This window comes from Ammospiza caudacuta, chromosome 2, assembly GCF_027887145.1.
Source record: "Ammospiza caudacuta isolate bAmmCau1 chromosome 2, bAmmCau1.pri, whole genome shotgun sequence".
NCBI classification, from domain to species: domain Eukaryota; kingdom Metazoa; phylum Chordata; class Aves; order Passeriformes; family Passerellidae; genus Ammospiza; species Ammospiza caudacuta.
In genome coordinates, this window is record NC_080594.1 from 55769838 (window position 1) to 55793559 (window position 23722).

The following is a 23722-nucleotide window of genomic DNA, read 5'->3' on the forward strand; positions in this document are numbered from 1 at the left end:
GTACTTCTGGTAAGGTTTGTTCTACAAGATTGTTTGCAGTGTTTGGAGATAAACACCACTGGCAAAAAATGTATTTGCAATGAACCAGTGTTGAAGGTAGTGCCCTTGACACTGTTTTGATCCTGAACAATCAAGCCATTTTACAGCAAAATCCTGAACAACTTGCAGTCCCCATGGTTGGGCATCTGTAGGAAGTGGTTTGTGCACAAGTGAATGCCACTTATTTCATAGGCAGCTAAGCAGGAACTCCCCATCACATTCCCTCAGCCCCAAAAGAGATATTTGGATCTGAATCAGTGACTGTGCCTTGAAGTACCTTCAAGTTGCCTGCAGCCAGAAGATGTTCTGTTCAGGGAATCAAACTGCATCTGGTCAGATGTAAATACCTTGAGCAACCTGCTCAAAGTCTTTGCTCTGCCAGCATACTCCATGGTGCTAAATTATTTGCTAAGTTGGATACAGCTGATCTACAGACACTAAAGAACTTGGCCCACATTTAAAAGTAAAAATGGTTAGAGACAACAAGGAAACAGTAATTTTAAATTATAAATCCACTATGCACATATGTCTTTGAATAGCAGCTCAGAATCTTTTAAAAAGGCGTCCTCAGGCTGTGTGGTTTGGTGATCTTTTTTAAAGTCTTTATAGTATAAAAATCTTAAGTCCTTTCTCTGCAGAAGGAATATCTGGCTGATTTTGGAGAAAGAAAAAAGCAGATTAAATGCTTCTACACAGCTCTAAGTAAGAGTGCAGGTCACAGAACTACTGAAAACATAAAAAAGGGACATGTCCAAGTGCACTTTAAACATATTCCATTTCATGAGTAATTTTTAAATCTTCATAAAGAGCGGGTCTCAAAATGCAGTCCTCTGCTAATTACAACTTGATGATACTTGGCTGCACTCCCTGTAGATTAGAGTTTTTGCTATTACTTCTAGCTCAGGAAATGATGTAACGCTACTTGCTAGTTTTGCTGTAATATTTAAGTAAAGGCTAGTGTTTTTCAGGGAACAGAGAAAATCACATGCTAAACTGTGCCCTGATCCCCCCAGACAGACTGGGGAGCCCCTTGCTCGTGGCAGCTCTCAGTGTACCACATTACCTGATTTAACACATGTGCAGGGAATGATGCGCGGCCAAGGCACCACAGGCACTGTCATCCCATCTCCAGGTGCATCTCAGGGCCCACAGATGTCACCCTGATTTTTAAGGTTTTCTAAGCCTTCTGATGTTGACATTCTTGTAGCGAACTTTCTCACACACTTTCTATAAAGAACTTATTGGTTTGCGTTCCTTTATGGAGGAGGAGAAAGATGGTGTTCTGTTGATTTGTCCAGTGTCATTGGAGAGGTGGCACTGCCACCCTCCAAACCACTGTCACTTTTGGAAAACTATAAATGTTAGAGTCAGAAAATAAACTTCCCTTTCCTTTACCTTGAGAAGAGCGGTGTGCACTTGTGTTCTTTCATGTTCTATAATAACAGGCAGGAGTAGAAGAGAACATAAGGCAGAGAAAACCTGTGCTGACCCTCCAAACAATGCTGCTACATCCCTGGACATATCAAGATATGTGTTTCTCAACAACTGTCTCACATCTGCTGCTCTGGGATGCACCCTGGGACAAAACATCATTTCTTTACCATCAATAAATATGATACACACTACAAATTATATTCACTGAGCAATATATGTATTTAATCTGAATATAATTTCTCTTTTTAGGCACATGTGGACTTTGAGACATTGTGTAGTTCCCCAGACAAAACATCTCTATGCTAGTGTAAGCACCGGGGAGTTTATTCGCTAGCAGGTCAGGCCTGATGTGTTCTTTGCCCTTTTCCCTTCTGCTCATGAGGTTTCTATCCACAGCATCTAAGACCTCTATTTCCCACATAAATCCCAGAAGGTTTATAATGTCTTGACATAGTTCCAATGGTTTTATCCATATCACAGTTACTATCAGAACTTGAAAGGAAGTTAACAAAAAAAATTTATTGACTTGAACCAGTGGAAAAAGTGAAATATTGGAGGGACTGGAAGGAGCAGAGATGAAGAGATGGTATGATGTTTTGTGCTGTTTTTCTGATAATAGTTATAAGATAAAACTGTTATACTAAATATTACCCTATTACTTTGAAGTACATTTTCAGAAAAGGAAAACACCCTACAAACTTTTACAAGTTCTTTTGATGCCTTTTCATTATAATAAGATGGAGTTTTATCATATGGATAACAACAATAACAAAATACAGGAGCAAATTCAGCTGAAAGTGAAAGACCAAACTATACAAGAGATTTTGCAAAAGTGAAGATAAACCTTTGTGTGCCTATGATGCAGGAAGCATTATGACAGCAACCTAAGGTCAGACAGGTAAGTACAAGAAAAAGTTTTGTGTGGATTAATCAATATTTTGCCCAGGCACTTTTCTTTATCAACATGGCATGATCTGTGATTCAATCCAAGGAATCACTGGTTAGGAAAAGCAAACACAGCAAAATCACTGGAACTGGCACTAAATTTTAATTTTTTTTTCTGTCCATTTGATAATTAATAGAAGGTAAAAATAATCATGTCTCTGCTTTTCTCCATTTAAAACCCAATCTACTGGGATTTGTTTTCTAATTCAGAAGCTCTGCTGCAAAACAATACTGCTAAAAGAAGTTTTAATTATAAACTTTTTTTTTTGAGACTGCAAATCCAGAATTACTTCAAAAGGAAAAACTGCTTTAAAACAGGCTATTCTGGAATATAAAAGTTAGAGGGCATAAAATCTAATTTACCATCTAATTCACTAGTTTTGCTGTGTTATTTGTGCTTACGCAGGTTGTGAGTTTTACTTAGTACTGAAAATTCATTAAGGCAGAGAATTAATTTCTGGTTTGTCAATACTTGCAAGCAGCCTACTGTAAACACGGTACTAAGTTTGAGAGAGCCACTACTCAGTGCTCAAGCTGTACAGATGGCCATCTAAATCTCATGGCACTGCTTACAATCTCTGGTCAAAAATGTAATCATAAAAAGTTGTTTCCAGCCAAACTGAATTTTTGGTATTAAAAAGAAACATTTTATTTTCATGATTAAATGAACCTCATGGTCAAATATTCACTTGACATTACCAAGTATATAAACAAAGTCTCCATCCATTTTAAAGCAGTGGTTAAATTTTAGAAAATGTAGTATGAAAATTAGGTATCAGAGCAAATCAGTCCAGAAAAAAAGTGCTCAGATCTGGATGCATTTCTTATAATGTTTCAGAAAAAAATTTCCAGACTTACAAGGACTAGATCTCTTCTTTTCTTTTTTTCACTTCTACATACTTTATTTGGACTTTTGTGTATGTAAGTGTGAGTTTCCAGAACATTATTATGTTTTTCTCTGAGTCATCTGAGAAATAACATTTACATGTTTTCCAGCTTTAACAATGTCAGGCTTTTGAAAAATAACTAGCCAATGTTCTCAAACTCCTGTAATTATATCACTGTCAGATGTAGATTGTTCATATTTCTATGTTTAGATTACAATGCATTTTTATGAAAGATGTAAAAGAAAATTTAGCTATTTGTACAGGCACAAAATCTTAAGGTTCTAGAACTAGAAATACATGTAGTTCTGGGAGACTTTGTGAATCACTATTTTTTTGGTAATATTTCTAAATTACCATATATTTTCCTGCAGATTTTTTAGTTTATTTTAAAAATTTTCAAGTGTCAATGATTCTTCTCTACAGAGAAATAAGGTGAATCCAAGTCCAATGAGAGCTGTTCATTACATTTTTCTTTTCCTTCAGGCTGTAAACTCATAATTTGATCAGTTGTTCTACTTGCATTTCCTCTCATCTATCTGAAGCAAACTCAGAATCAAAACCCTTCTAAAAAACTAAAAGAAATTCCTACTCTTCACGTGAGACAGGAGTCCCATCCCAGGGAAGGACTTCTCAGAGTGGGGGAAAAAACCACAGGAAGAACAATGGTGACTTCTCCCTTCTTTAGGGGTTATTTTGCTTCCCTACAAGCCCTTCAAAAAGCTTCTCCTCAGTCCGCTTAACCAGCATCCAGGTCCATCATAGCATCCCTGTAACCTGAAAAATTGTCTTCATCTCCTCCTTCTCCCTGGGCTCTGAAACATCTGGCAGACATGAATGGAGCAGATTGAAGCGACAATTGTGAGGTTTCAGAGAAACCACTCAAAGATCAAAGGTTAAAAAAGAGTTGAACTTGCGATCACAAGAGTGAGAGGAAGATGAATACAGAGACAATTAAAGCCTGAACAAAACAAATAAGAACATCAAAAAGCATCTTTCTCCTCAAACTAGCATTTGATGCAATTATGTTCTTTTCAAAGCAGTACACAAACATTAATTATTTCTCACAATACACCAGTGAGATAAAAAAAAAAAAGTCACTTAATGCTAGCCAATAAAGTAATAAGGAAGAGAAAGAGTTTTCCTTTTCAAATCCATTAGGACACAAGGTCCTAATGCAGTCAGGGGCTGTGCTGGAATTTAAGCTGTTTATGAACAAAGGCAACAGTGAAACTAGTGAAAATTGTTACAGCAATGAAATGCTGAATTCTGGTCACTGGAGCCTGGCTCTCTAATCAGAGTCCGTCAGCCCAGTGTCCTTTAGAAGTCTTGGAAGAAAATAGTGACTTCTAAGTGCAGTTCACTCCACCTGGATTCCTGCCTTTGAGCAGTTCTGGATGGGCCCACAACTCCTTTGGGCTATAAGGGCCCAGCTGAGATTAGGGATTTTGTCCTGATTTCTGCATTATTAAACAAGGAGACAAAATTCCACTGCTTGTATGTATGTATTTGCTGCTTTTCTCCTTTTACACTGGGAGCTTTCTGGAAAAGGCTGTGCTTCATTATGTTTTTATTCAGTGCACGTACAGCTTTCATACAGTACAGCTTTCACCTTGGGCTCACAAGAGTTACCACATGGCCGATACATTTCTGAAAAAAGAATTTCCTCCAGAGAATGATAATTAAAAATCAGCTCTTCTGAATACATGTGAAATGAAAAATACCTTGAGGGAAATGAGGAAAGAGGTGAACATGGAAATAATACAGCTGTGTGATAGCATAATGGAGCATAAGTTGATAACCTGTATGGTTTGGGACCTTTTGCTACAACTGTGAAATTGTTTTGTCTCTTAAAGAGAACAAAAAGTCATTTTTTGTAATGACTGAAGATTCTTCTACTCCTAAAAAATATAAAACACAGTGAAATCATGAAAAGTGCCTAAATTGTGCTATTAATCCAGATTAAATATTATTATTTTGGTTTCTAACAATTCGTGGTGGTATAAACCAACTTTTTGGGAGAGCATCTTACGTCAAGCTGAGTATTAAAGTCTAGGAGTTGCTATACTGTATGCCTGGAATTTTCCAGGGAAAATTCAGAGAGGAAATTCCAGAGAAAATTCAGTCTCATACTTCTTTTTTCCCCTCAGTTAGACTGTTTTTCTCCGTTAGTTCTGTTAGACTGTGGAACTGTTCAGTAGTCAATAGGTTAATATTTTTTTTACATTTAGATAAAGTAGTCTAGGGTATGATTGTCCAACAGCAGCATTCCTCATGTCTGTAGCTTCTCTACAGAATTGCTGGATATGATTCTAATGAATTCTATTGATTCTAGTGATTCAAGTGCACAGTATAAAAAACCCTATTTAATTCAACACATTTATGGCTTTCAGAAAGGAGCAAACCAAGACCTAGATAGAATATGCAGTAAACCAAAATGAGAATTTAAACCCAGAGTTTTCACTTTGTATTTTAAGATAGGGTTCTTATAAAAATTATTTATTGCAAACCTCTCCTGAACTCCCATTATTGAGGTATCTGAATCATCAGCTTACAAGTTTAGTCATTCCATTAATTTGGGCTTAATGCTGTTTAGCTGAATCTAAGAACAGTAAAACATATTTGAAGGCAAATTATCAGCAATGAAATAAACAAGAAACTAGTACACAAGCCCTAATCCTAATAACTATAATTAGGAACCCTGTGGTTATCTGAACATTCTGTATTTTGATCCCAGAACAGTTTTTCTTAGTGAGAGATTTGGTGTTACAGCACTAGGATACTGATTATTTCCAGACTGACTTCTTTGGTTTGAAAGAATTCTTGTTAAATACAGCCTTTTTCAGGAGACCTTTCCAAAGACATATTGAGACTCACTGTGACAATGGAAATAGAGGGTGAGAAAACTTGCCTCTCACAGAGATGTGTTGTGGCAATTCACCTCACCTGAGACATGAGAGAAGCTGAAGCTTTTGGCTCCAGATTCAGCCCTTAGCAGGTGTGGTCCAGAGTGACTTTGAACCTTTGTATGAGCTGGGACCTACAGAGGCCCTGCCTTGGACCAGTCTCTCCCTGTGACAGCCCATCACATACCAGTCAAATTCTGGCTCTGTGTGATTTTAGATGTGTGTGCCAGGGGCTACTGAGCTGCATCCTAACAGCATCTCTGTGTGGAACAGCATGGCTGCACACACAGCTCAGTGCAGAAAGACCTGAGAGTTCAAAAAACTCAGCAAGTCTTCTTAAATGGTAGGAAAGAAGGTATGCACTTTTGGCATTTACTTGAAAATGTCTAGAATCTGCTCATTTTCAGAGTTTATCTCAAAAAAAGGCGCTAAAATATGTATTATATATAATATATATATTATCTTTTCTCTATATCTGAACATTCCAACTTGATAAACTGGTCCAGAGTAAACTGAGCATTTATGTAATTTATCCCTCTAAGTTGAAAAGGGCAATGTTTACTGATATCTCTGTCTTGAAACAAAGCATCTTTGGGCAAACAAGACTTTCACAGCTATTTTTTGAACCTGGAATCACACACAGTGTCAGTGACATTGTTGCTATAACGCAGAAACATTGTATGACACTGACTGGAATAAAGCACTTGTTCCCCTAGAGAGACAGTGGTATCACTCAGCAGTTACAAGTGAGGTTTTAGTTGTTTCTGTTCCTGACCCTGAATCTATAAAGAGTGAGTTGGCCTACATATTTGTAAGCATCACCATTTTACATCATTCTGACCAAATTAATTTTTGTCTTGAAGAGAGGTTAGGTTGTCAAACAGAACTTCAGATGCAAACACAGTATGAGCTGTTTACAAAAATGTACAAAAATTATCTCTCCTTATCCTCATCTGTAAAGAGAAACTACAGTTCCCTCTTGCTGAGTATTTGCTGGTGTGTATATTTTTTGAGGTATCAGTTTATGAATGCTGGATCTCTAATCAAATTAGGATTATAAAATGTCAGCATGGATTATGCTAAGATGGTACTAATACTACTGCTAAGTACAATGAAGTGTGACCTAGAAATTTCCACACACATCAGCACATTGAGTGTGAATGAATTCCTTCAGAGCATAAAACTGCTAAGGCCTCTCTGTTGTACAGTTTGGCTTTTGATGACTTTTTATCCTTCACAGCATCAAGACAAGTCTTAGAATAAAGGAAGTGTTCAAAGAGCTATTTGTGGCTGTTGAGATACATAAAATGACAACACTTTCTGGGCTGCTGTAAGATTACCAATGAAACCCATCTGTCCTCCCATGTTCATTGGGCATATCAAGAAAACTTATCAAGAATTATTGTCACCACAATCCATTTGAATCTCACCATGCTTCATTTTTAAGATTATTTTCAAATATGCTCTGATACTTTTATCAGGATGCTGAAAGTGTCAGAGAAGAGAGAAGAACCCTTTTCCTGTAACTGGAGGTTCATACCTAGCTCTAAGTGAATGGCCTGAACTACATGTCCTAAACTTTATCACACTGCATTATTTTTAGAAAGATAAGACATGTAAGAAAGAGAATACTATAAACAGAATAGATGCCAGTATTGAGAATCAGTGATAAAAAAAGAAAAAGCAATATGCTAATAATAACCCTACAAATGAGAACAATCATCATACAGCTTAAAATCCTTTTTTCTTTTTTTTTTTTTTTTGGATAATTATATTTTTGATATGGTATCTTTGATATCTTTACTTCAGGAACTCAAATACTTAGTTTTACTAAGAAAACTGCTCCATCATATTTGAAGGATTGAACAAACAACAATTACTGCAACAAATGCAGATTGTTTCTGCATACATATTGCAGTACAGTTGTCTGCATATATATGATATGTACACACATATTACAGTTGTCAAACTTCCACCCAAAAAGACACTTTTTTTTCATCCCTACATATTAGTCATATAAAAAAATCTTTCTGATTATTGGTTTGCTTCCTCACAGATTCCTTGGGACCTAAGCTCCAAGTTAAAGTGCAGGTATTTTTTTCTAATTTATTTCTTTAATGAAACTCTCTTTCAAAATAATGTTTCCTAAATTACTTCAAGTCTCATTATAAATGCAATACAATTTCATTTTGGTGCACCTTAAAGCAGAAAATTTTCCTAATAAAAATTTCACCCCAGGTTCTATAAAGTATCAGGTTATTGTCTCAAATTAGTCTTATTATCTTGTTTGTCTGATAAAAAAATTACACTGAAGAGAAGCAAGCAAAGCATGCAAAAGCTAACAATAGCAATCCCACCACTAATAAAAAATAAAAAGGAACAGTAAAAGCTGGCATTTCTCATCAACACGCAGAAAACTAAATTGGACAGAATGAGACATATGCCAAATATCTTAGGAATGAGTTTTCTTCATGGCATTTGGCATCTACAGCATAATTACTAAAACATTTTCCCAGCACAAATACAGAAAATTTAGAGTGAGATATTATTTTACATGCTAATTACAATTTTGGTACATCATTAAAATGGCTCTGAAGCCTATCTGTTTGAACTATATGCCTTAATAAAGAAAAAGAAAGCAAAATAATTATTACTAATATTTCTTCTTCAGATCTCAAAAGGCAGCAGGTATTTCAGGCCAACCCCTGGTAGCATATTCCTCAGTCCTGCATTGTCATGGCTATCTGCAGTACTGGCACAGTCTGTGACACCATAATTTCTTTTTCTTTATTGTAACCTCAGCCCACATTTTTAAACAGCCTTTACTAACTGTGAGTCAAACTTACTTAGAGAGTAATTTAGTCCATCTCCTCTTAGCCATACTCATTTATAACATAAAAAAATCTGGCACCTGGTCTTAAATCTTCTATATAGTCCAGGGGATTTAATCAAGGGTGGATTTTCTTGAAAAACAAATGAAGTATTTTGGTGGCCTGTGGGCATAGGGGGGCCGTGCTGCCCCGTGTGCTCCTTGCAGCTGCAGCTGAGTTCAGAGGTGATGAAAGTGTAGGGGGAAAAGCACACCCATGCTCAGCTTCAGTGTTACGGAGCACAGCAACCTGGCCTCTCTAAAATGGGTGCCTTTTCACTATTTATGATCACTGTTTCATTTGAGAAAACGGCAGAAGTGTCAGAAAAAAATATTGGTGAATGCAGCCATGATGATAGGAAAAACAACCAAAATGGGAGTGCATGGCAAGTTATTCAGAGTTAAAATAGATTTTCTTTATCTTCATAGCATTGCTCTTTTCAATCAGCTTTGATAGCACAAATGTCATGCACCTGTATGGAACCAAGCACACTAACTAGCCATGATATAATTTTTCATTATAATATAAGAACAAAAATCCCATTATGCCTGTATGTTGGGAAGAAAAAAAAAATCTGATGATGACTTAGCAAAAGTAAATTAATAAAGTCCATCTTAATCTAGCTGAGGATGCTCAGATACCCATAATTTTCACATGTCCTCAGCTGGCACACCTGCGGTCCTGAGTCAGGAGAGTCTTTGTTCTGCAGAAGGACCCAATGCTGTTTAAGTGTTTTGAATAAGAAGACATTTTTGAGAGATGGTCCAGATGAAGCCATAGGACTCAGTTGATATTTGATCAAGATTTAGACAGGATTAACATGTGCTGAGATGAAAGAAGTACATTTCTGTAGGTGGGACACTGGCTTCTGTGCCACGGGGCTGCTTACTGCTTCCACATGAGAGCAGACCTGGCTGTGGGACTGCGATGAATACCTTGAATACCTTCTCTTTCTAATGGGAGGGTTTCTAAAAGAGGATAACATTGGCTTTTTTAAAAAGCATCTGTGGAACAGCACTCTGAACCTCACATTCACACACATTCAAAGAGAAGGAAATGTTCACTTTGAATACATGATAATAAATCTACCCTGAAGAGCTGGGACATGGCATTCAGCTAGGAGATGGTAATCACTGATCCCAGACTCCCATGAGCTCTGTTGTGCTGCTGTCTTGTCAGGCAGTAATGAATAGTTTGTTTGTTTGCTAGTTTCAATCAAGTTTCATAAACTTGAAGAAAGTGCATTTTGATTTTGCCTGCAAGCTGTGCAAGAGAAAGGAAGATGCTTTACCTCTATTGCAGCATTACAAAGTGCCTTTTATCTAAATGTTTCATATAGAAGATTGAATAAACTGACCATTTCAGTTCTATCTCTGCAAGAATTCCACTTTATTCCTTTTAAAATTAGTTTTCTTTTAAATCTACCTTTTATTTTTAGTCTATACCATGGGTAAATTACTCTCTTTAAAAGCAGTGCTGGGTAATTTTTCTACTTACTCACTGTCTGACGTAGCCGTCGCTTCTAATCTATTATTTTTAACATTTGTTCCCATTCATTTTCCCTTGAAAAGTACTTCAACATTTTAAAGCTCTAATCTAAGGTAGCCTTGGGATTTCTGAGCAAGCAATCTGAACTAAATTCATCTCTCTTATTCTGACAATGTCAAAACAGGAACAAAATTTTCCAGCAATAATCCAATTTTATTTACTGAACTTGCCTGGAACTTAGGAATTGTCAGCTTTACACATATCAGAACACTTTTGACTTCCAGCCATTGCTTTTCAAAGCAATTCATTGTCATTAAAACATACCTTCTTAGAAATAACTTTAGTTTTTTTTTAATTAAAAGAAATATATTAAGGTTATTTTCATATTGCCCTCATATTTATCTTGAGGGCAAGTTATATTATATGTTACTGCAAATAAACTGAACCAAAAATGACCTTTAAATAGACAGTCTGTGATTATGCTAATAAATCACTGTGTCTTATAGTAGACACCCTCCAAAAATGCAATTAAAATTTACCATATTAATCAAAATCAAATTTAATTAAATTTAATTAAATCCATCAATGGATTCTTATATTACTACAGAGAGACATATTCTCAAAAACAATTATACAAGAATACTGGCAAAACAAGGACGCTCAAAAGAAAACAATGGCTAAAAATTTGCAGAAAAACTTGCATACATTTAAGCACCTATGCCCTTCTACCACAGTCTTAAGACTATATAAAGTATTTTAAAACCACAGGGATTATGGTTATGTCTGCAGGAATCACTGTGTGGTCAATGAATAAAGGTTTTCTAACTCTTCAAAATTAGGTAACTATTTGAAAAGTCATTTTCTTCCTCTGACATTATTTCTTTTTCTGACCAGTGTTAACAGACTTCTTTTCAGAGAAGTTGTCAAACAAAATGAAAATAAGGAGAAAATTAAATTAAAACCTGATCCACTGAAATAACTACCATTTTCACTGACTTCCATAAGGCCAGGTTTCTAATAATTTTGAAATCTAGAGTATCTAATAACCACAGGTTATCTTTCCAGACACAGGTTATTTCTGCCTGGACAAACAAGTCTACATCTGAGCTTCATAGCAGCACACTAATAGAGAATTTTGCCAGCAGTACTATATGGATTTTCTCCAAAACTGTTTGTTTGCTTTACTGAAATCTGGTGATATATTGGCAAAAGCATAGTCTGATTCTAAATTAGGAAAAAGGATGGGTATAGGAGGAAAAATTCTCTCAAAATTTTCTAGATTTGTCCCTTCCTTGGTAATTTCCAAGGTGTCTGGCAGATTTCCCTGGTTCTAGGAATCATCAAAGATAAGCAAAATACCCAAAACACAAAAAGGCAGGAATATAGCCTCCATAAAGACCTACTACACATTATCTGTCTTTGTCTAGATTATCAGTCTTGGACAAATTTACTTTGGACTCAACTGCAATGTGGGAGGAACACGTTAGGTACCATAACTGCTCCCCATAAAATGCATTAAAACATGAGAATACAAGGCCAGACCTGATTTCCCACTGTCCTTCTCCCATTTTCCTCAGCGAATCTGAAAAGGCAGGGTGCTATACTACACGCTAGCACAGAAAATGTTCTAGAGTTATTTTCTGGACACTGCATTGGTTTTGGTTTGCTTTTGCTTCTGCTATTGCTTCACTTTGTTGATGTTGCTGTTTTAATAGATAGCTCAATATGGTTTTAAAGGATTAGCCTAAAATACTTCACCATTCTTCACTGTTCTGTATTTATCAACTCTCTTAAAGGAAGTTTCTTAACTCAGCTTCTCTTCTTCAATCTTTAATCCTTAATCATTTCTCTGAATCCTTTAATATGTTGAATAAGTCCTTCATTGCCTCATCCATTTTTATAGCACATTACGTATTTGCAAGTACGTATTTGCTCTGAAATGTCAGCAAACTGCTTTATTTTCTGTCCTGGAAACCTGATGGAAAATAAAACCCTGATTTTTTTTTTTCTTTTTAAAGCCAGCTAGCAGGCTGAACACATACCAAGGCAGAAAGGACTGTTTTGATCACCCAGCCCGACTTGCGGCAAAGGACAATTCAGAACATTTGACTCGACCATTCATGCACAGACATTTACACCAGTCTTCAGTGCATGGCTCAAGAGTTATCCTGCTGCCAACAAAGCCCTCCAAAAAAACATGAGAAGTGGCAGCTGGCTGCTGCTATGAAGCAATAAGAAGGAAGATGCCCATAGCACATTGCTTTCACAGTACAGTGCCCATGGGCAAGCAAGGACCTCTTAGTCTAAACCACATATGGACACGATTTGAGGGGTTACATAAATCTCAGACTCTACCCTTGTGACTCAGCCAAGGAGGGCAGGAACCATAGCACTCCTGTTTTGAACTGTTCTAACTGAACAAGTGGACTTAAGGAAAAAATGCATAACTTAAATAAGACAAAGTCTAAATTGGGCAGATTCCTGATCTCTAGCTGTCTCAGGCTCTCCTACATGTCTGATATTTGCTGTTCCTCCATACTCCCTACCCACTATAATCTTTGTGTCACTTCTCAAAAGGAAGAATGGTCTTGAAAGGTTTCCCAATGGACTGGATGTGTGTCACTTTTTTTGCTTCTAGATTATTCCTCTGGATAATATAAAGAAAAGATTATTTCCTTCAGTCTGTTATTCCAAGAGGCAGCTATGTCTTTCTAAAACATTTTGCTTTTGGACTTTCTACTATGTTTCCAGCCATTAGTTATCAAAGACTCTATATGAGATTGCACAGATTTACTGACTGTATGTAACTTCTTGCCCACAATCAAATTAATGTTTTAGTTTCCAAACAGCTAAATAGACCATGTGCTTTTCCAAAAAGTTAAACAGACCATGCACTAACTTCACATTACTACTCAATTATTAGAAGATCTGAAAGCAAAATTAAATTCTCTTATTTTCTAAAACATGTCTGGTAAATTTCCCCCCCAGATTTATGATTTAAAAAATTCTTTGAGCATATTTGTTACAAGTTCTTAGAAAAATTCTCTTCCTCCATTAAGCAAGCATGTTTTCAGATCCCTTTTTAAAAAACATTTCTACCTATTTCTCAAAAATTAGTCTTATATAGGATCAGATCTTCCAAAGATGTTTTAGTTGCTTAATCTGAGAATGTGGCAAGATTTTACGTTGGCTTTTCTCTACAGGGTTTGCAGCTGTCTGGTTTGCACTGCACGGAAATGCTTGATTTTCTGTGTTCAAGTGACACATTTCTGGAACTGGTAACCAAATATTTCCTGTTAAATTAGGAACCAAAGTCTGTCTAACCATATCTAATGGGTCTACTTTTTGTAACAACATTTGTGGCTGAAATATTTAATTAGGAACAAAAAGTTCTTCTCTTTTTAATTTAATTTAAATGCTTGAATGACTCTCAGAGGTGCTTCTCAAAATTCATAATTCCTCAGAGACAACTGTACACTGGGTGGGGAAAGTCCTGAAGGTTCACTGCACATAGATTGTCCAGATTAATAAAGAGAAAATATAAAAGCTGAAGAGTAATAAAATTATAAACCACATAACTTCAGAGAAATACCCTCAAAGAAATAGATGAAAGATAAACACTCAGTGTAAACAACCAGAAAGCTGTTGTTTCTCCTATCTTGACTAGGTGAAGTGCTCTTTCTGGTGAGTTATGATGGTAAATATTTAAGTGTTATGGTATATTTATCATCTTAAAGCAAATGGGAAATTTAATGCAGAACATAATTTATTTATCTTCTTCTATTCTGTTAACTTCTCCCTAGGAAATTATCTGCATATCTATACATGAAAACAGATCAGACCAAACAAATGGATGTGTTTTCAGTGACAAGGGAATCAAAGCCAACAGAAATCTGCTCAGAAATGTAGAACATTGTAACTCCTAAAAAGTATCTAGCTATAGGATTTGGTTTCCTATAAAGGAATTACCACCCTATACAGTGAGGGAATTTAAGCACGTGTGAAAATACAGATATAATGATAAGGCCCAAACTTTTCCTGGATTTGGTCCCTACTTCAATATCCTAAAAAATCTCTTCAAAGAAGAGATAACTGCACAGGAAAAAGGAGTCAAGCCTTAAAACAGGTAATTTCTAGATTCTGAATTAAATAATTAATTATAGTAATGTTTTAAAACATTCCTTGATGATTCAGGCAAGGAAAAACAGTCTCAGCAGCTTTAAAAACTATGAAATCAGGTCCAATATTGTCTAAAGTATCAATTAAAGAAACTGTAACAAAATTCTTTTTGTTCAATTCACATGAAAGGAAGCTTTATTCATGCAAAAGCTTTTTTTTTCTTTTATGAACACCCCTCACTCTAATTTGTTAAGGATAACAGACTAATTGCATTTATGTAATTGACGGGATAACGTAACATCTGCTTTGGTTTTTATCAAAATGAGGGTGAGAAAAATTCAGATGCTACCTAAAGGGATGTTTATGGGATATCTCACGGGATGAATAAGGTGATAAGGCATCCTGAGGAGGGCCACGGGGATGAGCAGAGGGCTGGAGCACCTCTCCTGTGAAGACAGGCTGAGAGAGCTGGGGCTGCTCATCCCGAGGCAGAGAAGGTTCTGAGGAGATCTTAGAGCACCAGAAGGGGCAAAAGAGAGCTGGAGAGGGGCTTCTGACAAAGGTATGTAGTGATAGAACACAAAGTAATGGCTTTAAACTGGATGAGAATTGACTCAGACTAGATATTAGGAATAAATTCGGGTGAGACACCGGCACAGGTTACCCCAAGAAGTTCTGGACGCCCCATCCCTGGATGTGTTCTGGGTTTAATATAAATGAATGTTTAAAAACCCCAACAAAACTGCTGGAGACAAAGGTTCTTTTAGCTGTACTGTTGTCAGAACAACAGAATCACCCAAGAATTCATTCTAGTCTTTTAAAGGCTGAAGAAATGCTTGTAATTCATTTGGTATCATTACCAAAATATGGAAAATTAATATTTATTGATTTTTCTGGGTTTTTTTCATTGTCTGGTTAGAACAATAACAGGACAACCATACATTTTTTGAAGAGTATTTGTGAAGAGGAAATAAGATTAAAGCAGCAAATTACATGTCTTAATTCACTTTCTAATGAATTATGAAAGAGAAAATAAGCAGTAATGCACCAAATAACCTCTTTTATTTAATTTCTACATCTTTCATTTCTAAGCTTCATTTTTATTCACTTGGTCCAATTTCTTTCCTGAAATCAGAGAAAGGATATTGCAATTTTCTGTTGAAGCTCTCACAAAATCTTCACCAAAAAACACCAAATAGCAGTTTATGGAAAGTTACCTGAGATTAAAAGATGCAGAGTTTGTCACTTCCATGTAGATTTTTTTTTTTTTATCCTTAAGCATAGGTATGGATTTTTTGCTCTATTTATAATCCAAATTAATTTACATTCATTTAATTTCTATTGAGGCCTTAGCTGCACGATTGACTATAGTAATGCATTAGTTAATGGCTAGTATTTTTCTCTGTAAAATTACTTATACCTGCTTTTAGGTTACTTATTTGTTTTCTTTAATAACTTAAATAGATGAAACTCTGACATGAGCTTATTTGCTTTCACTGATTCATTTTCTCGGGTAACTTCGTTTTATGTATATCCTTGTAAAAGTATATAAGAGAACTAAACCCTGTATATCATTATTTCACTTAAAAATGCAGCACATACTTCCTCTCACCCACCCATTGCTCTTTATTAATTTTTCCTCCCACATTAGTGTGCTAATTCAGGTCAGGAGTGCTCCTTGAAGGTCACCTTCCTGGTTTCCCCCCATATACTCTAATTTCCATTGCAGAGTGGTCATGGGGTGCCTAGCTGCAATTCCTCTTCCATGAAACCAGATGGAAGATGGAAGCATTTGGAAGTAACTAGAAGCAATTCTAGGAGTACATCTAATGCATTTCAGGCACAAATGGACACAGTCCTTGATGGAAAGAAAAACCCCCAAAACAGAAAAATGTAAATACCTACACTACAGATGTTAACTCCTCAAAATCAGCTCTATCATTTTGTAGGTCCAATTCTGTTGGCCTGTTCTACTTCCTAGACATGTCTATAAGCCTAAGGCCTTTCTTAGAGCCCCTGCAGTTTAGTACACAGAAACTCGTCCAAAATCATGAGCTGTAGTCCACATTTTAATGTCCAAATCCATTTAGGTACAACACATTTGGTGGAAAATATCCTAAAGTAGCAAGTCACTCCAGACACATGCTTTCTGTTCTCTTCAATACTTCCCACACAGAGATGATGTCACCCTTATTCATGTAGAAATATACCTTAGCTAACTTAAAGAGAGGAACTGAGACCTTTAGAGATTACATCCATTTAGACCTCAAGTAAAAAATATTTCAAATAGAATCCATGGACTCTTAGCAGCTATTTATATCTGATGAACACTGACAGGAGTAGCTGTTGTCAAAAAAATGAAGGATCATGTACAAAGCAGTGACCAGCCAGTTCAGGGTAGATGGCCCATAAATAAGGGTAGAGTTCAGAGGCATAACTGTGACCTTTGAAAGTACCATCAAGCTTACACTGTTGTGATGCAGAGGAGAAAAAGGGCAATGAGGATGGGAAATTTATCATCACATTATTTACACAAACAAAAGAAAAAAAATCTCATTTTCTACATTTATTCTACAGTTGCCATAGTAGATATCTAAAGAACAGTAATTAGCAAGATTAAACAGAGCAGTCAGCCTTACTATTATTAAATTATTTGCTGTGACAAATTCACCGTTTGCAGCATTAAAGACCTAATTGCAAAGAGACTAACTTCAGGTTGTTTACTGAGCTGTATAAAAATATTTTTAATTAAAATTCAAATGGTCAGAAATATATTCAGGGTTTTTTTATCTACTTCTCACATTCACCTAATTAGACATACACAATATTCTCAGACACTGGTAGTGCTTATTCAGTGTTCCTGCAATGTATAATAACTTTTGGTTGCATGCTGCAGTGTGTTTTTTGGAAAGCATGTAATAGAAAATCCCAGACTAGCATCTATACTATAGCTTTTTGCAGCTGTAGGTTTTTATAATCCACCTTTGCCATCATATATAATGTTCATGAGATTCTGATGAAAATGCAACTTTTGTGTAATTTTTAGGGTGTATAAGGATTTAAGAATAACTAACTGAGTCACACATAGATCCTCTTTTCCAAATAATCTTAATCCAAGGGAGAAAAAAAATGCATAAAGGCAAGTATAAAACAAGACCAAATTTATATAATGTCCAGGACAACTCATGAGTTTTGACATTGAAGTTATTGGCATCAGTTTGAGCATTATCAAAATGATGTATTATTATTACTAGTTTTCTAGTCCTTCGTCTCCATAGATAGAAGCGAATGTTCTATCTATTCTGGAAGTTAATATTCTATTTCCCTCTAAAGTTCCTCTAGGTAAAATGAATTACAGGTATTTCCTTGGCCTTTAAAAGAAAATAATGAATTCTTGAGGAATTCCATTGTTCCTAAAACAGCAGATCAAAATGTTCAAGAAGCAATGTAAGCATTCAACCCAGAGAAATAAAAAAAAAAAAAGTGAAGCCTGAGGTTGATGGGATGTTTAGGAAAACACTGTTAGCATAGCTCCAGAAGCAGGAACTGCTTTCTTGGGCAACAGAATGGTCTGTGGAATAGGGGGAGAGATACGTGTAGAATCAACCAGCCAACATAACTCACTAAAGAAAAGTATTTCTTCCTGCCATTAGCAGCAACTCAGAACTACATCCAATGGCCTGAAACCATATTTCTAAGCATAAAAAAAAAATAATTTTTTTAAAATCTGTCAGGTTTCTTTAAATTGCTACACTATGTCAGAGTGATGACACAGTTTCATTTGATGATGTGGCCAGAGGAGAACAGCACACACTTTCTGACCATGCAATCCACTGGTCAATACACATTGGGCTCCAACAGACCAGGCAAGACAAGAGAAGATGATGCAGAAAAAGTGGAAAAATAGGGGACTTAGAGTGGAAGAGATGAAGGGTAAGAGAGACAGTGGCAGATCCAACATTAGCAAAGCAGGGAGCTGCTGGCATGGACAGTGAGGCTGACTCCAAGGGGGTAACAGGAATTTCCCAATCACAGTCAGTTAGATTGGAAAAGACCTCTGAGAGCATTGAGTCCAACCTATCACCCCACACCATGATATCAACAAAATCATAGCACTGAGTGCCACAAACACGTTTTCCTTTAACACCTCTAGGACCAGTGACTACACCACCTCCCTGCAGGATATACAGGGATTCTGTTAAAAGGCAAGACTTTCTGGAATTTTTTTTAATCTTTTTTTTTTAAACAAATTCTCTATTAAGTATTAAGTAAAATAAATTAGCTTCATTTCAAGCTTATTCAGTCTTTGCTAATGAGTTGCTAAAGAGTACCCCTAACTTAACAGTTGCTTTTATTCTTATGCAACTCCTTTTCATTCTTTAAACACTTTTTTCTATGCAAATACAAATCCTATCAGTTATACTAGACTTCAAAATTGTCTTTAGAATTCAGTCTTAAAACTTACATCTGGGTTTTGTGCATTAGATGAACCAATCTTTCTAATTTATATTCCCATGTGTATACATAATCAATGAATGGTGTCTCTAAGGACTTGCAGGAGAGGGACTCCTCTAGCTAAATTTAACTGTCTAATTAATCCAACACCATGCTGCTCTGCTTCAAACAGTTTTCACCAAATTAAATCTTTATATGGCACTGTGAAAATACCAACGGGAAGTGAGGGACACACAGATAGAAATGGAAGATAACCCAGGAAGAAAACGGTAGAAATAAAGTACAAAGCAAAGAACAAGGGAAAGACTTTGGTGAAATGGGATGGAAAACTGCCACAGATCATGTTTCTAAAAACATTTCCCCTTTTGGAAAAAAAGGATAACGAAATTACTGTTTGTCGCCATTCAGCTGCATATGTTTAGGTAGGTTGAAAAATGGATGTTTTCTGCAGCTTCAACATTTTTGCAGGTATACATTTCAAAGCCCAACTAAGCCTTTAACAGACAGCACAAGAACAACTTTTCAATATTGATGCTGAAGAATATTTATAGCTGACCTGGAAAAAGAAAGCTTTAGGGAGAAAAAAAGCCCTGCCTTCTGTAGCATCTTCCACCTTAAGAAGATGACAAGTACAATTTGCTAAGCTTCATTTTATGGTTTTGAAAGCGTTGTGCAGCTGTTTCAAGACAAGTTTGAGTTACCCCTGGCAAATCTTAAAGGAACAGGCTTCTATGACACCAAAGGCTCTTTCCAAAATCAATTGAGAGGAAAAAGAATACTATGTGATGGGAAGTATTACTGTAAAAATGGACATAGGAGCAGATGAACTATACAAATAACAGATGAAAGTAAAACTTTTATAGAAGGTTACAGGTTCTTATTCAGCCACAGGAAAGTCTGCCTGTTGGTAACCTTGTTTTGAGAAACCTCATGTGAGGAAAAGGTTTTAATAAATTTCAACCAGGACTGGGAACTGGTGCTCTAATTAAGAAATTCTTTGAGCATGAAAGATTTTAAGCTGTCTTCTTGGATGTGAACTTTCACTCTCCCTAAAAGCCCTTCTGAAAAATTTCATTTTGAGGTCTTCCTTCCAAATGAGCCCAGCTGCTTCAGCTGTCTCTGGCATCAATTGTCTCCTTTGCAATGGAAGTACTCTGAGAGAGAGGATTCAAGTGAGTCAGGATCCAGAGGACATTAAATGGCCAAGTGACTTCAATATCCTGTCACAAAACTTCCAGCAATGCCACAGTATTAGATGAAATACAATCCTCAAACCAGATATTGTGGTTTTGGATGAGCTTTAAAAAAATGAATTTTGTCATTATCAAATGTATCTAGCAGGACTATTTGCCTTCAGTTGGTTTCTTATTCAGAGGACAATATACTTCAAAAACAGAGAAGGAAAAATCTTTGAAATATATTCTTACTGATGTCACTAAGACAGCAATAGGACTGGAAGTACCACTTCAATACTCTTGAACAAGAAAAGAAAAAAAAAAGGGGGGAAACTAAATTATGGGAATAATATGCAATTACATGATTGAATACTTACATTTGAAAATTATTTTTTCCAGCATTTGCTAAATACATTAGCTGGAATCACTCTTCAAAATTCAATATACACAGGGATTGCTCATTGATGTCAAATTATGAAGTAATTTTATGTTATTTTCTTTTCTTTTATGGTTGAATGGAGTTATAAGAACAATTGTTCTTAAACAAAAGCAGTGATTTTAACTTCCCCACATTCTTTCCCTATCAAAGTTCTTAGAACTGTTAAAAATACATTTTTGGTTTTGTTTTTTTTTTTAATAGCATTCACCAAAGCAGTCAAGATTTAAAATTGAAGTCATGATGTGTTAAGGGGAATGACCAAGACCAGTATATCTCCCAGAAAATCTTGAATTATCAGAACACAGCAGAACCATAGACAAATGTATTTGAAAAAAATTTAGGAAAGGTATCCCTGCAATATGAAGTTCTGTGCAAATTGAAATTATCATTCCAAACAAAGAAGCTGTTCTCTTTATGAAAAAAACAATGCTTTCTACTATTTCATTTTATAAGCAAGTGGGGTTTATGTTTAAAAAAAATGCAGTCTAGATTCTGCCTAATTCTTTTCTGTATTCCAGAACAAATTGAATTTTCTCTTGGTACCCCCACATTTGTTCTTGATTCTCTGTACAGACAAAGCTAATTGCTGATAGAAGTCTTGTGCTGGAGATACCTCCAGAACACACTTTTACTATCACACTTTTGACTAACATTGGAGCCAAGTGTGAATCCACTCCTACTCTAATCATTTAAATTAGGAGTTAGGTGGGTTGATTATACATCAAAACTCTTCCTTATTTTTCTTTCTGTTATTACACCCTTGTCTCCTGGAAGATAGATAAAGTGTTGAGTCTTGCAGCTTGTGTTTTGTAAGAATATTTTGTGACAGGTTAGGTATGTCTTTGGCACAGTTCTGTTTGCTCATAAATTTTGCATGAAGCTATGTTTTTCAGACATTTTTGGTGAGAAAAAGCAAGAGTAAATAGTTCCTTCACTAATTGGTCTAAGATTCTTTCATTAGGATTCCACCAAAATACAGGGGAAAGTTTAGTTTTTTTCATGTCACCCTACAAGTGTTACCCTAACCATCATCACTGTCTTCATCATTATTTATCATCATCATTTTGAAAGGAAAATTTTGCCTCCCTCATGCATAGGAACGGTTGTTGCCAGGGTTTTTGTTCAACTTCTAAACTTGATCTGGAATCCAGGTGGACAATGTTGGACATGAGGCCTCTTGAGTCATTTGGTTAACCAAAAACTCGCCCCTGACATTCATCTATTGACAAGTCAGTATTACTGAAATATAAATTATTTATAATCTAAGTGTAAGCATGTCTTTCAGAACACTGAAAGCTGAACAATCTCTTCATACACTTTCCATTAACCTTTTCTCTATTTGCTTCCTTGCCAAATTAATTCCTTCAGGCAAATCTGCTTGAGGAAATATTGCTTTAAAATGTTATTAATACAACATCTTCTACTTTGAGTTAAAAGCTGAACATAGCTACCAAAACACTTCGCTAAGATTTGGTATTCAATGCATGATTCCTTTTTTTTCTTTATGCTTAAGAAGTTGTGTTCAATTTGAAACCAGACCACCCAGACATTCTTTCTATTTATGTCTATTTATCTCTATTTATTACTATTTCTCTGTTTATTTCCAAATCTCTCACAGGGAAATTCCAGGGAAACAGGAATGATGTCCCATGATCTTACTGGAAAAAGAGTAAAAAAATACATTTTATCAAAATGAGTTCCCTCCTTTACACAATACACTACGGAAAAATTACATGTATATTTTATAAAAGAAAACAAAATCCTTGGAGTCCATGAATTAAGAAGTGTTTGACTGTTTCTTGTAGAACTTAGAAGTTTATAATTGTGTTATAACTGTAAGCTGTAAAGTATCACTTCTGAATGACCAGTTCTGTTCCCAAGCTGAAAAAGTCCAGGTCTGTAGAGTGCAGTCTAAAACAATCCAGACAGGGTACCTTCAGAATCATTGCCAGCATGTGAGAAGACTGAATGGCTGCCAGCCTGGATTTTTAATTGTAGTAAGTGTTGTAACAATGTCTGATTTTAGTAGATAATGGCATTTTGTGATTTGAAGTAAATTGGGTGTGATTCATTTATCTCTTCTGAAAAGTGGCTCACAAAAATGTCATACACTAAAGAGCTACAGTTTTATGGATCATGTACACAGCTGGACTGGTTACTTCAGATGTGCGCTTTCCTCCTCCAGTGAATTCTGGAATATGATGAGTATATCTTAAAGTTTAATTATGATTTTGGTAACTTCAGCTGTGGTTTAATCTAATTAAAAAGAATCAGAAAATGTTCTGAAAAGACTTCAAAAAAGTGGAAGAACATTATAAAAAATAATGCTCTAAAATAACAGAACGTCTTTATAATTGCTGAATATTTTCAAGTTCAATTTCTCTCTGAAACACAAGGATTATGTGTCAGGAATAAACTGTCGTGGACTGAAGAATGGAGGAGATAAAGATCCTCACAATGTATAAATTTTAGGCGACCTCCCACAAGAATTAAATTTCTAGCTAGACATAATCTGATAACTTCTAAAAGAGAAATGTCCAGTAAAAATGGTTCCATGAAGAATTACATATGAAAAGAAATATTTGAAGTCTCCCTTGGCCTTGCAGGCAGCCCCCACTTCAACTCAGAGTGACTTTGGGACATAATTTGCTTTTTCCAGTAATTATGTGGATTAGCAGGGATGAGCTCTTGGTTTGTTTATTCATTGAAAGCCTCTGGTGAGTTCTTGACTTCAAATACTGCTCTGAGATACTGTCATTAAATCAATGATTATCAAACAAATGGGTCAGTATAACTAGAATCACATGGAGCAGAAAGATGTAGTAATATAGGGAATTTGCTTTTTCTTAATGGCATGTACTTTTTAATAAGGAATTCTTTTGCTTTATAGTTAGGCAAAAAAAAGAATGCTCTAGAAAATAGCAACAAAGATGTTCAAAGGTATAGCACAACAAAGCATGGAAGCCAT